Raw genomic sequence first — 12,662 nt, 5'->3', positions numbered from 1 at the left:
TTGTAATACTAGTATGCTGCTACTGTTCTATTTTTTGTTTGTTTGTACCTCATTTACTACTCGCTTTAAGATAAAAAAAGTAGAAAAATAAAAAATAAAAAGTAGGGCTCCCAGAGTCGGAAGGAGGGTGGCGGTGGGTTCCCCCCTTTCCCTTCTTGCTCTCCCCCTCTTCTCGCTGAGCTCCTTTTTCCTTCTCAGTTGGATCAAGAAGCTCTCTGGCACTTCAAAAGGCACAAACTGGCATGCAGAGGAGACTTTGTAGGGAATACAAGAAAATTGGAGACCCCTGGGAGGGCAGATCTCCACTTAATAGGAGCCTGTAATTACGTGGCAAAGCCTTTGTGCCGCGCCTGACGTTTTACAGACCCCCTTTCTCCATTGCAATCTCCTTCTTCCTCCTTTCCCTCAGACCAAAAAACACTCTGATTAAGAAAACCCCTTTGCCAACATCAGAGCGAGAGAGAAAGAGAGAGGGAGGGAGCAAGAGAGGGCGAGAGGGAGGAGGGAGGGCGAGGGAGGGGAGAGACAAGTAGAGAGCCCCCTTGGATTTTTAAAGTAAAGGTCTAATTATCATTCCCCTGCAATAGTATCACAGGGAGAAAAGACAAACTGAAACCCACAGTCACTTCAAACGGGCTGATTATTTTGCTTCGGCATTACCTCCTCCAGATTTGTTTAAGATCCCGTTGGAAAAACCTCATTTGCATGTTTTGATAACAGCTAGGGGGAAACTTGTTGGGAAAAAAATCCACAACTATCATAATCAAATTTTCTCTCCCCCACCGCTTAACGTCTCCCGCTGTTCTAACAGTTTTTTGGGGAGGGGAGCGCAGGGCGCGTCCGACAGCGAAGCGCTGGAGAGCGAGCAGATAGAGGCTGCCTTGGGCTCCGCCGTCAGCCTATTAAATAATGCAATAAAACAACAAGCGCAATAATCACGGAGGCGCTCCCACGCTTTCCTGCAGACCGAGGATGGTTGCGGAGATCAAGGAGGCGCCGCATCGATCCTCAGCGTGGCTTAATACTACGCTTACGGATTAAGCAGCAGAAAAGAACCTAGGAGTAGATCTTCACCGTCCCGCACTCCTGCTAATCCTGTAACCTCTTCGATATGGCCAGTGTCGCTTTTCCGGGTGACCATGCTAGGCCTAGAGGAATCCAAGAGCCCCGGGGCGGAAGCGGAGGGGACCCCAAGAATCCCTGTCTCAGTCACCCCGAGGGCTCCGTCGCTGGCCCTGCCCTAACTTGACCGAGGGCAGAAACGTGCTGAGCAGTTTTTTCATGGACTGCAGTAATCGTTTTAATAGTCTCGTTAGAAATGTGTTACTTTATGAAGAAGAAAATATCAAGCGTTTTGTTTGTGACGTTTTGTTCTTTAAACGCACACACAGACGCACTCCCTCGCTCTCTTGTTAGATTTTCTTTTTTTCTAATAGAGCTGAGAGGCTCGATTGAAGGGAAAAGAAGGGTCCGCGTGTGCGCAAACGGCCGCAGTCAGCCCAGAACTTCCAGCCCTGATCTGGGAAAAGAACATTTGATGCCATCAAAGAGCTACAGATTGAATCCAGATGTGCTCGCCTCGGCTCTTTCCATGCATTTAATTAAGGAGCCTGGACGGAGGAGGCTTTTTCATCATTAGTCCACCCACCCCCCTCCACTCCTCGCTCGCCCCGCGGGCCGCTCGGCCCGGCCGTAGCCCAGCGTCCCCAGCAGCGCGGGCGCGAGTGGGGAACGCGTGTCCGCGTCCGGGTGGGCGCGCGGGGAAGCTGCCTCCGCCGCCTTGGCGCTTGTGCCCTCCGTGATGTGCTAGCGACCTGGTGGCTGAGATTTTCACCGGTGTCTTCCTCTAAGTGGGCGGTAGGGCCGACTCACCCGTCCCCACGGGACCAGACCCGGGGCAGCTTCTCTTCTCAACGTCCTCTCGTGTGGAGACACTCATCTGACAGTTGTATTTCTTTCCTCTCTCCACAGAATGCCCTTGTGACAAAGGTCTGGCTCCTGGTATCCATTTCCCCTGAAGACCAGGGACTTGGTCATCAGGGGAGGAAGTGGCCTTGTCCCCGCGCACAGTCAGCATGGTTGGTGACAAGGGGCAGTGATGGGGACGAGAGGTCATAGATGGGCACCTAGTCGCACGTTTAAATGTCTCCACCCGAGTTTAGCGTCTTCTCCAGAGGGATCTGGCCCTTTTAGAAAATCACCTATTTGCTGTTGTGTTAATGTTAACCAAAGGCACCAGTACAGTCAGGATGCTGACAGCTTCAGCGAAAACTTATGCATATCTGCTAAGTATTTGTCGACCAAATATGTTTACATATGACATAATTTTCTATGCGAAACGTTTTCCCAGATGTCTCTTGGACAGAAAGTTCAAAAACGCAAAAGCACGGAAGCCGGCCTCTCCAGCCCAGCTACGCCCCAGCTTCGCTGGCTGGGACTCGGGGTAGCCTTTAAGACCGCGGGATGCAGAGCCTCGGCCCTTCCAGTCCGAGCTGGAACTCAGGGGCAGAGAAGAGCCGGCCTTCAAGAAGAGGGAGGCCGCCCGCAGGACCCCTCCCCAGGCTGGGTGGTTTTCAGAATACTGCGTGGCTCTCCCAGCCCTTCCCAAAACTTAATCTAGGCCTTAGCTTTGGTTCCCTAGAAACCCATGGTCCCCACAGGGAGTCGGGCGGAGAGGAGCGGGAGACTCTCAAGTCCCCTTGGGAGCAAATCTTCCAAGCAAGGAGCACCCTGCAAAAATTGGTCCTATCCATCCCATCCCTGTTTGTTTATTTAGGTCCTTATGGGTTATTGTTTTTAATTAATAATTACAAATGGTCTGGATCTGCACTCATGTTTATACACAATATTCTTAAGTTTTTTTAGATTATGGACTGTATTTTTTTAAATTCAGGACAACACTACAGGGAAATTCAAGATAAGACAGAGAGCTCATCCCCCCTCCCCAAAGGACTAAGATGGCTAAATACGGGTTCCCAGCCCCCTTGAAGCCAGTGCTGCCACTGAAAGCCTTCAGACTGGGAAGATTCTTCTCGAAGCTCCACAGTCCAGAGTTGCTAGCCTCTCAGCTGCTTGACACTAGATTTTAGGCCTTGCTGGAGCGAAGGCCAGAGCAAGGGGGAAATTGGTGGACCAAAGTTCTCCGGGCTCGGGTTGCACTTAGCAGAAGGGCCAGCACCTCCCGGCCATCTGGCAGAAAGATGTGAGGAGTGGAGACGAGAAGCTATGGCTGAGAGCACTTGCTCTTTTCCCGAGCAGGCAGCCAGGCCTGGCCTGGGAACTTAGAAAACCCCTGAGGAAAGTGGCCTGCTGTTGCCCCTCCAGTTCCTTCATCACTGTTTTGCTTTCCCTATGTGACTTCCTTTTAGGAAGAGTTGGAAGGAAAGCATTTCTAATTCAAAATCTTTAAACACATGTAGGCCTTCCCTTGGTTTTTAGCTTTGACTTCCATCCATCAATCAAAATCCATTAAAGTTTGAAGCCCTACATAATGTGACTAACCAGAAATTTCTTCCTCATGACGCAGTATCTGAAGCTAGCTTTCCAACCATTCTTTCTGCCTACTCCCTTTTACAAAATCTCCTCTTTGGGGATTCTTCCCCAAGAAAGTAGGAGCAAAGGGGAGACTAACAAGGAAAGTTGCCAAGAGATTAGACCAACGTAGGAAGGAGGTTTGGTTCACAGCCACGTGTTCCTGGGTGGTATATTCATAGGTTTGTTATTGATTACAATCAGGGTTTCCCTAGCACTGGAAACTGGCAGAACTCTGCCCCATCTGGCTAGCAGGATGTCCCCCACCCTAACCAGGTTCTATTCTGAACTAGAAGCTAGCAGTTGCTCTCCCTGGCATGTTAACAAGCTGACATATAAACATACATGGCAAGTTTCAGGTTCCATGATGCATAAAGGAGACAGTATCCCCCTCAAGCAAACAACATGTTGTGTGGGGTAGAAATGCCTCCCTGCCCATGGTTCACCATCTAGTATCTATTCACCAACAATGACACGTGGGGACAGAGTGAAATGGAAGATGAATTCCACAGGGTGCCCATATATTAATGTTTCTGAGAATGAGAGGCTAGGTCAGACCTCTCCTTTGCCCTTCCAGTTCTGGAAGTGGCATTTCAAAAGCATTCCTCCTATGCATGAGCAAATGCTTTCCACATACCCCCAACTCCATAACCGCCCAACTCTATCCATTAGCCCTTTCAAATTATATTGAAATTTTGCAATAGTAAAAGAAAATAAGAATAGAAACACATTTCCAAGTAGTGATTACTATATCTCTTCTATTATAGGCTGGGAGGGCCAGCACATGAAGTTGGGTCCTAGTATTGTTTCACTGGGTCCATCTGCTCTTCAAACTACTAGGCACTGACTACATTACCCAGTGAAACAACTTTAACTAAAGACACCAGTGACCTGCACACTGACTTGCAATAAATGCTCCTCAGATCTTAGTCTGCTAAATGTAATTGATAACACCTATATTGAACACTCTCTTTGAAATTTCTTCTATTTACCTGACCATTTCCTTGTTGTCTCCAAAGGGGATTTCTTTCCCTCAAATGGTATTCTCCAGGATTCTGTCTACCAACCTCACTGTCCTTCAGAATAAATAGGTTATTATTAGAAGAGCTCTACATAATTATGGGTTAACTTCCACTTTGTTTCTCAATTACTCTAAAATCTAAATCTTAAGCTTGGTCATTGTGGTGGATTAACTAACGGTCAACTTGTAACACCCAGGTGAACTGAGTCAGCATGGTTCTGGGTGTGCAAGGCCCACCTGAGGATTGTTGCCAACAGCATAAAAGGAGGGCTGGAGGGGAAGATGGTATGCTGTTGATTCTCCCTGGAGAATGGAACTTACCTGTTCTTATCGTTAGAGGAGCTCAGCTCCTTACTGTTGCTGAGGGTGGCTGTGACTCTCTTAGGGCAGCTCTGGTCCTTACCTTGAGTGTTGCTTCTTGGCTTCAATGCAGATCTCTCAGCCTGGTGGCACAGATCCTTTAAACTGCTGGCATAGACTTTTTAGCTTCCACCACTGCTTTTTGGGCCTTTCCAGTGCAGATCCTTCATATATACTTTCATGAGACATTGTCATAGTCTCTGAGTCCTCACCTGGACTGGTATGGGACATTACCGTGGGATCCAGGCCCTCAGATGGATTCTTTGGGTCTCTAGTGCGTGGACAGATCTCTTGCACTCTTCTGCATTTGACTTTTTCAGTGAATATTATCATAAAATAATCTCATAAATTATGTGTTCAGTATTAAATCTATTCCCTTGCTAATCCTCACTCCAACAGTCACTTACTGTGCCTCCTTGAACAAACTGGACAAGTTATGACTCTAAGTTTAATCATCTTTCAGACAAGCGTGTAAAGGTACCTATCATATACAGTATATCTGTGAAAATTAAATCAGAATATATGCAGTCTGTTTAGCATAGTGCTTAGCATAGAGAAAGCCTTGAACATAAAATGATAGCTATTTCTTTGCTGGATATGCACACTTACTGAGAAAAGTTAAACCTAACATGTTCAAAACTGAACTCACCATCTTCTCCCACGCTCCTGCTGCCCAAATAGAAAACATGGGTGTTTTCAAGATTCTTCCCTCTTTGATACCACTTCCAGTTGATTCAGTTCATTGCTAGGGTTTACCTATTTTAGCTAGCTGTCACTGATGCTGTCACAAAATAGTCAGCAAGTGCCTGTGGAATTGGAACTGTTGATTGAGTAATACTGGAGCAGGTGAATGGGCAACAATACTGTAATGTAAGTATTGAATGTATAATGTTATGGTGGTTCTAGTATGTCAAATGACAACAGTTAGTAGGCAAGGTGCCTTGCAAAAGATCCCCAGAGGAAATATATGTGCAGATGTCATCACTTCTGTACCTGAAGAAGCCCAAACTTTATCCATCAGGCTAGCAGCTATACCACAAGAGGCTGTTGGGAGGATTCAAAAAGAAAATAAGGGGAAAGTGTCTTATCTTATTCAGTATACAGCAGTGGTTAATTTCCTTTCCCTTTTTTCCTTTATGCTCAGATGGCCCCAGATATAGGTCCTTTTGGGCTTCACAGTACAATAGGCGGCTCTTTCTTGCTAGCTCTGTGTCTTTTAGAAAGTCCTTTAAGGATGAGCATAAACTAAATATAACGCAGGACATTGAATATCAAAGTTCATATTATATTTTAGATCAAATGACATAGACACTCAACATTAGTCTTTAGCTACTAACAGTTTGCTATCCCACTTAAGCCTTGGAAGTTCTTTCTTTTTAAGTTCATGTCTGCAATACATGATGTTTACATTCTTTGTGTAGAGTTCTACAGGTAAATAACACATCTTAATTCCTTCTTCATCCCCTTCCTGTCCCCTCCCTCTGGCGGTGGATCCCTTTCCCATTTCAGAAAGATCTAGCTGAAGTTTATTTATTGGTTCTACCTCTTTAAAGCAATTTTCAGCCAGTTACTTTGTCCTCCTGAACCTCCCACTCTAGGCCTTAGATGGTCAAAGTATTTCTGAAAAAGCAAAAAGGTAAGATGACTGGTAAGGATCTAAAACAGTGCCTGGCACATAGTAAAAGATACAAATATTTTAGGTTTTCTAGTTTCTCTTATAAGAAGCATTCTTGGCATGCAACTAAGAAACAAGAGAAACAATACAAAACAGAAATAAGTGGTCCAGATGTGAGAGGCAGCAGATCTGGATTTTAAAAAAATCTATAATTAATATAACTCAATTAATAAATGACCAGCTGATAATATCACCAACACTTGAAATCAAAGCAATATAATGAAATTTCTAGAACTGAAAATTACAAGAGGTAAATTTAAAAGGCCAGTAGTGTTCCAGTGTTAAATGAGATACTTGACACAGTTCAAAAAAGAATTAGTAAGCTGGAAAATAAGTCCCAAGAACATATCCAGACTGATGAATGGAGAACAGAACCAATGGGAAGTATAGAAAGGAGTAGAAGAGACATATGAGACATATATGATAAGGAATAGACCTATAGACAGGATCTACCACATCAGTTAATTGCACCGAGGCCCCCTTGAGTGATATCTCTATGTCGTCTAAGTTTGTCCATGTATATGCTATGACACTTGCACAATGATACAATCACTTGATGTTTGTCTTTTCAAAATGTAGCCCGCTTGATGTTTCCCTTTTCAAAATGTAGCCCATGTTAAGTGATACATGATCAAATATGAATATGAGTATTAAAAATAGCTTAAATACACCAGTGAAAATGTCATGCTGCTACAGTTTCTTGAAAGAGACATTCCTTAAAATAAAGTCAAGGAGCTGGGTATATTGGCAGACACCTGTAATTCCACCTATTAAGGAGGAGAGGCAGGAAGATTGAAACTTTGGGCCCAGCCTGGGCAATTTAGCAGCCTAGGGAGACACTATCTAAAAATATAAAATAAAATAAAATATGGTGATATAGGTCACTGCAAAGACACTGAGTCTAATTCCCTGTACAAATAAATGCACAAACAAAAATCATAGAGAACTTCCATGCAAACAAATAAAAAGGAGATTTCATGTAAGCAGTGTCAAAAAAACATATTAGTATTAGACAATATAAGCTTAAAAGTAAGCATTTTTAAAGATGAAAAAGGATATTCAGTAAGTAGAAATCAAATCAATATTATAAGAAGATATAATTAAAATTCGTATACATATATCAATGTGATTCCTAAAATAAATATCAGAAATTGGATGAACAAGAGGAAAAATATACAAAACTATAACCATAGAAGAGATTTAATATGTTTCTCTGTACATCAGATAGCAAAAGAAAAAAATTCATTAAAAAAGATCTCCAAAACACCTGACCTAACTGACAAATATAACACATTGGAGAGCACTACTCTGCTAAAAAGGAGGACAAATTTGTGTCATTTGTAAGAAAATTGATGTATCTTGAGACAATAATATTAAGTGAAATAAATCAAGACACACTAGCTTAATTATCACATGGCTTCTCTTAAATGAGGAGCTCAAAGTATAAATAAAGAGCAAAATATAAGATCAATACTAGGAAATAAGGGGACAGATCTTTTGCAAGTGAGAAAAGGACCAAGAGATGAAGCGAGGGGAAGGAAAGGAGAGAAAGAGGCTGCAAAAAGAATTAAGCTGCGTTATGTACATGTACCAATAGTGAATGTAATCATTATGTACCACAAACATATATTAATAAAAATTAAAATTTTAAAAATTTTTTAGAAGTACTGGAGACAGACTATGCATTTTTTCCAAGCTCCTAAGTAATGTTAGCCAAACATTGATGACTGCATGCTGAACCATTATATGAGGCTCAAAATTATCAAAACTAGTCAATGAAGTCATAAAGCTGGAATTCAATTGGAATTAAACTATGCTCCAATAAAAACAGAACAAGAAGATCCCTGAATGCTTGGAAATTAAACTCTTTGATTCCATAAACCATTAGTCAAAGATGAAATTAAGGTAGAAATTAGAAACATTTTTGACCATACAGCAGTGAATACCTGATATATCCAACATGTAGAATTCAGCTAATGGTATGCTTAATGAGGATCTTATAGTCTTGAAATACATTAGAAAAAAGAACTAAAAGCTTGTGGTTCAAGTATCTATTTTTTTTTTTTTTTGGTTTTTCTCCGGTACTGGGAACCAAACTCACAACCTTGCACTTGCCAGGCAGGCGCTTTTGCTGCTGAGCTAAATCCCCAGCCCTCAAGTATCTATTTTAAAAAAAACATTAAAACCTCCAGATTTAACAGTAAGAAACAAGAAAGGAAACAAAGATTTTAAAACTAATAACAAAAAAGTAAGGTATAATGGAGAAAATTCACAAGCAGAAAGCAGATACTTTGCGTAAATCAATAAAATCAAACTCTTAACTACCTGAGAAAGAATAAAAGAGAACACCGAATTACTGATATTGAAGTAATAAAAGGGAACATCAGTTTAAATCTCTAGCTCCCAAATAATTTTTTTGTGTGTGGAAGTCACTTGGGATTGAACACTAGGTCTTGTACCTAAGGTGAAAGTACCCTATTGCTGAGCTACACCATCAGTCCCTCAAATAAATCTTAAGAGAGTATTCTTTTTTATTAGCACATGTTTGAGATACATCATGACTACATTCCTCTTAGGGGGCTGATAATATACATACTGCATCTTGATCATTTTTTACTCTTCATGCTCCGCTCTTATCTCTCCCTCCTTCTCGATTTCCTTCTCATCTCTACAGAATCTACCTTTCTGATTTTTAATATGGTTCTTTATTTTGCTCTTTAATTTATTTATATTTTGATTATCTCATATTAGAGAAACCGTGTTATATTTACATGATGGTCTCAAAATCCATAGATATGTTCATTCCAATCATTTCAAAATTCATAAGAAATGGACAAATTCCTAGAAAAAACACAATGTGTCAAAATTGACACAGCAATAATTAGAAAATATAGATAATCTTACATCATTTAGAGAATTTGACTGTATACTGTTCTTCACAAAAAGATCTTCAGGCTAAGGTAGAATTAAAGATCATTTCTTCCAATCATTTATAAAAGAAATGAAGGTAACATTATAAAAACTCTTATGAAGAATAAAATACTCATGAGACAAACATAAGCCTGACAACAAAACCAAAAGAGGACATTTTAACAAAGAAATATCACACACAAAACAGAAAAATTACAGACTAATATTCATAAGTAAACATAAAATTTACATATAAAAATTAGCAAGTCAAATCAAGGAATACACAAAAAGCCTAATCATTTAAGTTTCTTCAAGGGATTCAAAGTTGGTTTAATATTAAAAAATTAACCAGTGTAATTTTACCACATAAAAAAAGAACATAAGAGAAAAATTACAAGGTTATCTCAAATAATAAAAAATTATAATTAAAAAGTCCATAATGAACTATGGTTAGAAAAAAAAATGTCCTCAGCTTGATAAATAGCATCTATGTACATACATTTACTTGCTGGTAAATGTTCAATGTTTTCCCCCTGAGACATGCATGCTTACTAATAATACTTTTATTCAACATCATCTGTTAGCCCTAGACAATGAAATAAAAAGAAGAAAAAAATAAAACGAAGAAAAAATGAAATATAAAAATCAGAAAGGAAGAAATAAAGCTCATTTATGTGAAAATGATAGAGTGATGTACCTACTCTGAAATCACATTAAAATACCACCATGCAGTCACTAAAATGGCTAAGTGAAGTAGACAGTACATATGGGGATTCAGAAAAATTATAGCACCTGTTTCACTAGAATATTCATACCCTGCTAAATAAGTTGATTACAATGAATTGGAACTATTATACACTGCTGTGAGGAATGTATATTGGTTTAACTGAAAAACTGACAATATCTACCAGAGTCAAATACATTCTATTCGTAAGTAAACATCCAAAGAAATGTATGTATACATGCACCAAAAGAAACTATAACACTACTACTTTTAACAGACCCAAACTTCAAATAACCCAACTAGACAACATTAGTATTGAGAGTAAAATTTTTGGTGTATTAATATGATTGAGGAGTAGTGCTCTGACATGCAACAATATGGATCAATCTCACAAAGATAATGTTGCCTGAAAAGTGTCAGATGCCAAGCGTATAGTTTTTACATTTCATTTATTAAAAGACAATTTCCCTCTGTATTCTACTTCCCAAGATCAAAATGTTCCATATACTTTTTCTGAAGTTGTAATTCATGAAGGAAATTAGACATCTAGTTTTTGCCTATTTTTGTGTGAAATGATATAATAGTTATGCAGCATTCCCACAGACTCTGAAGCACATAAGGCCACGATAATTTTCTCCCAGGTATGCAGTTGCTCACACTGACCTTGGTTTCACAACCAAGGAACTGCAATATTATCATGATGTCCAGCACTACACTAAGTGTCTTATATCCACTATTTCATTTAATCTTCACTATAACCACAGAAGGTAGGTTTTATTGCCTTTTACAGATAAAAACAAGTCAAATAACTTTCCCACAGGGTCACACAGACATTGTTCTAGGTTGGTTTCCTCTGCTGATGAGGTGTGAACTCATAATCACCTTGTGGGAGGGACACCTTGCAGGTATATGCAAACAATGAACAGAAATGCGAATTCAGTGGCATGAAAATGTAAATGTGAGATTTAGAATAACCTAGCCCCACAATTCCTTGTTTTCCTTCCTTTAGTCATTACTTTACCCTCACTTGACCCTCTTCAGTCATTTGGCAAAATAGCAGCAAAAAACATTAATTGAAATAGTAGAAACACCATGAGAAAGAAGAAAACTTTGGTACTTTTTTTCAACTCAAAATTGACACAGCAATAATTAGAGGTCTGCATGCCAAAAGGTATTACCATTGTGTTCTGTAGACTTGTGCAGCCTGGCACCTCTTCCTGGGGATGGAGAGAAGAGGGAAGTTATTTAGCCAGCACTCAGATTTAACTTTCTTCTTGGTAGAACAATAGAAAAAGAGAATTACAAAGTGTGTACTTGGGCTCTAAATCACAGAATATTTGAATACTTAGATTATTGTTTTGGTTTTATACTGAGGATTGAACTCAGAGACTTTGCACTGACTTACACCCCAGACTTTTTTCTTTTGTAAGATGAGTTCTAGTTAAGTTGCCTAGGTTGGACTGAAGGCTCAAACTGAATCCTCCTGCCTCAGCCTCTCAGAGTGTTGGGATTAAGGCTTGCATTATCACATCCTGCTGCTAACTCTCTTTTTGAAAGTTATTGATCCTTAGTTTTGATAAAAAATTATTTCTCTGCCACGTGACAGAGGGGCATAAACTGCCATGAACAGTTTCCTCACCTGCCAGAAAGCAACCTCCTGTTCTTAGACAAAAGGGAAGATTTTTGACTGAAAATATACCTGTACTTACACAAGCTGAACAATGTCAGCTACTGCGTCTCACTGCAACAAGCAGACTAATAAAAACTTTGAACAATGTATGAGAAAAAAGAGAGCTTTACTGAATATCAAATAAAAAGTATAAATACTGAGTCAATGAGGATTCCAACAGCTTTAATGCCCATATTACTTTTAATAACAATAAAATGCATTTGAGGTTTGAGATGAAGGGTTAATGAGAAGTGAACACAATGACCCTCATAGCTTGATTTTTCTATATTTGCAAACTCTATTTCCTTCTTAACCCAGGGCTTGGATGCTTGAGAACATATTCATTTTCATAGTATTTTTCATGTTTGTTTATCTCAAAACCTAGCCATGAAAATGTGGACTTTTAAAGCAATCCCTCAGACTTTTCTATATTATATACATTTGTCTACTAATTTTGGAGATTAAAAAAGAAATCAGGCTTGATTATCATATATTCCCTGTCTGAGGAGGGAGGAAAACAAACTGATGTTTGTAAAATGATCTGTATGGCAGGGTCACTGGTTGAGCACTGTATTTCATAAATATTTTTTAGAAAAGCAATTTCTTTAATTTCTATAACTTTTCAAGTTAAGTTCATTAGTACATTTTAGGTATATATAATGATCACAATCATCCTAGGGAATTTGGACCTGTACATGACATATCTGGATTCTTTCTTTTTCCCATTTCCCTCCCCTCTCTTCAACCCCACTTCCCCTCCTTATTTACAAAA

The sequence above is a fragment of the Chinchilla lanigera genome, unplaced genomic scaffold, assembly GCF_000276665.1.
Source record: "Chinchilla lanigera isolate Chin_1 unplaced genomic scaffold, ChiLan1.0 scaffold00061, whole genome shotgun sequence".
Taxonomy (NCBI): Eukaryota; Metazoa; Chordata; class Mammalia; order Rodentia; family Chinchillidae; genus Chinchilla; species Chinchilla lanigera.
The sequence above is the reverse complement of the archived record's forward strand: the minus strand, read 5'-3'. Positions refer to the sequence as shown.